This window comes from Ovis canadensis, chromosome 1, assembly GCF_042477335.2.
Source record: "Ovis canadensis isolate MfBH-ARS-UI-01 breed Bighorn chromosome 1, ARS-UI_OviCan_v2, whole genome shotgun sequence".
Classification (NCBI taxonomy): domain Eukaryota; kingdom Metazoa; phylum Chordata; class Mammalia; order Artiodactyla; family Bovidae; genus Ovis; species Ovis canadensis.
The window spans coordinates 256,984,774-256,986,979 of NC_091245.1; the positions used below are offsets into that span (position 1 = coordinate 256,984,774).

The 2,206-nt window shown below is 45.6% G+C and overlaps 1 non-coding gene across 1 annotated transcript; it reads right to left on the bottom strand.

Moving 5' to 3' along the window:
* Nucleotides 1–229: 229 nt before the first annotated feature.
* LOC138431492 (U6 spliceosomal RNA) lies at nt 230–333 on the bottom strand. Its single transcript, XR_011253706.1, has one exon. It is a non-coding gene; the product is annotated as a U6 spliceosomal RNA (small nuclear RNA).
* Nucleotides 334–2,206: the final 1,873 nt, after the last annotated feature.

The window sequence follows — 2,206 nt, forward strand, 5'->3', positions numbered from 1 at the left end:
GAATAGCTTGGGCTCTGCTCCTGGGCAGCGTAGCCTTCCCAAGTGTGTGCCCAGTTCTCAAAGCTTGGGCCTCTACTTCCTGTGCTGACCCAGGGGAAGGTGATATGCACATTATTAACCTGTGGTAGAATATACGATGGTCCCTCATACATGTCCACAGCTGAGTCATATGTCACGTTCTGTGGCAAAGGGGACATTGCAGCTGTGATTAAATTAAGGATTTTTATTTTTAAATATGGAACGCTTCATGAATTTCCATGTCATACTTGTGCAGGGGCCATACTAATCTCTGTATAATTCCAACTTTGGTATATGTGCTGCTGAAGCAAGCACTAAATTAAGGATATTGAGATGGGGCAGTGATCCTGAACCATCTGAATGGGTCCAGTATAATCACAAGGATCATGATAGGAAGAAGGCAGGAGGGTCAGGGGGAGAGAAGATAAAAATGGGAGTGAAGGTGAGAGCAGTGCATGGCCACAAGCCAAGGAATATGGGGGCCTCTAGAAGCTGGCAAAGGCGAGTCCTCTTGCAGAGCCTCCAGAAGGAATGCAGAGCTTCTGACACCTTGATTTTCGTCCAGTAAGACCCACTTCAGAGTTCTGACCTCCAGAACCTTAGGATAATAAATTTGTACATTAAGCCACTAAGTTTTGGGGAATTAGTTATAGCAGCAATAACAACTAGTACACACTAGTATAATTCAGGGCGTGGTCTTTCTGACAGGCAAAGGGAAAAACTCTTCTGTCTCGGAGCTAGCCCTAGGTGGCCTCTGTGTCTGGCATCTAGGCACCTAGGCAGCAGAGGGCAGGTAGATGCATCATGGGGCTCAGTCATGCGTCACGACTAAGAACTGGGGGCAGATTGCACGCCAGGCGGCAGGACTGTGGCAGAAAGCAGAAGAAATTTCAAACCTAAACTTTGCTGGATTCAGGGTTCTGGGGAAACCAGTTATTAAAGCCCTGAACTCAGAGAGTGAGCAGACTGCCTGTGTGGGTGGGTCAAGGAAGGAGCTGGTGGTACGATCACCTGCTAGCGGCAGGCAGCCTGGGAAGTGGCAGAGAGAAGAAAGAAGCTCTTTCAGACCTTCATTTTTTTACCTCTGAAGTTTCCATGCCCGTCTGATGACCAGAACCATCTGGGGTGCCCGATAAAGACACATTTGGGGTCCTGCCCTGGGGTGCTTCCAGGAGCTCAACTGTAGGTCTGTTCACAGGAACGTTGGTTGCACTGGGTGTGGTATCTCGTACCCTTGGAATCCTACGCACAGGGTTCCCAAGTCTGGTCCTGCCTAGATTTCCACTCTGCCTTCCAGTCACCCATTCCCACACCAGGCCAGAGTGCCCCACTGGCTGGCATTCCAACTTGTCCAGGCTCCTCATTCTCCAGCTGAAGCTTGCCCAGCCTGCGCTTCACTCCTGTGTCAGTTGCTGACCTGGCCAGGTCACAGCACAACAGTGAGCGCAGAGGGTCTGGACAGCTCCTGTTTCTACAGGTATACCACATTCTGATGACACAGACTCAGAACTTCAGCTCCTTTAATTCTTTCTCTTCCTTCCCCACCTTTTCAAACTGGACCCTAGAACTAGGGTAGCTGAACCATTCCACCTCCAACAGACAAGGACAACTGGGATTCTTCTATCACCCTCAACCTTCAATGTACAGGTAAAGACTCTTGTATTTACTACCATAAAAAATATCATCTAGTTAGCTATTTTACATATATATATATAATATATATATGAATCTATTTTCTATCTATGTATCCATTTATCATCTAATTTATTGCTATCATCTCTCTATATACCTGTTTGTTTTAGGTCTCCATCTTTGAGCTCAGGGAAGCATGATATACAGATTAAGATGGCTGGCTGTATATTGAAATTGTGTTCTTTAATCACTCTTAACTGTTTGACCTCAAACAAGCTTCTTAGCATCCCTTGTTATCAGCGCCCCATCTAAGAAGTGGCATGTAGTGTTCTTGTCAAAATAAAATGAAATCATTTATGTAAAAATTTCAGAACAGCTCCTGCAAAGTTGTAAGGGCTCAATAAATGTTAGGTGTTACTATCATTTGGGTTAGCCTTTTATGAACTATTTATTTGAGAAAAGGAAGATTTAAAAATTCCCCAAGTCAGGTTGCTCCTTTATTGTAAAACTCTCCTTTTGCCAGCTTGCCTCTTGGCAGGCCTTCAAACAAGGAGGG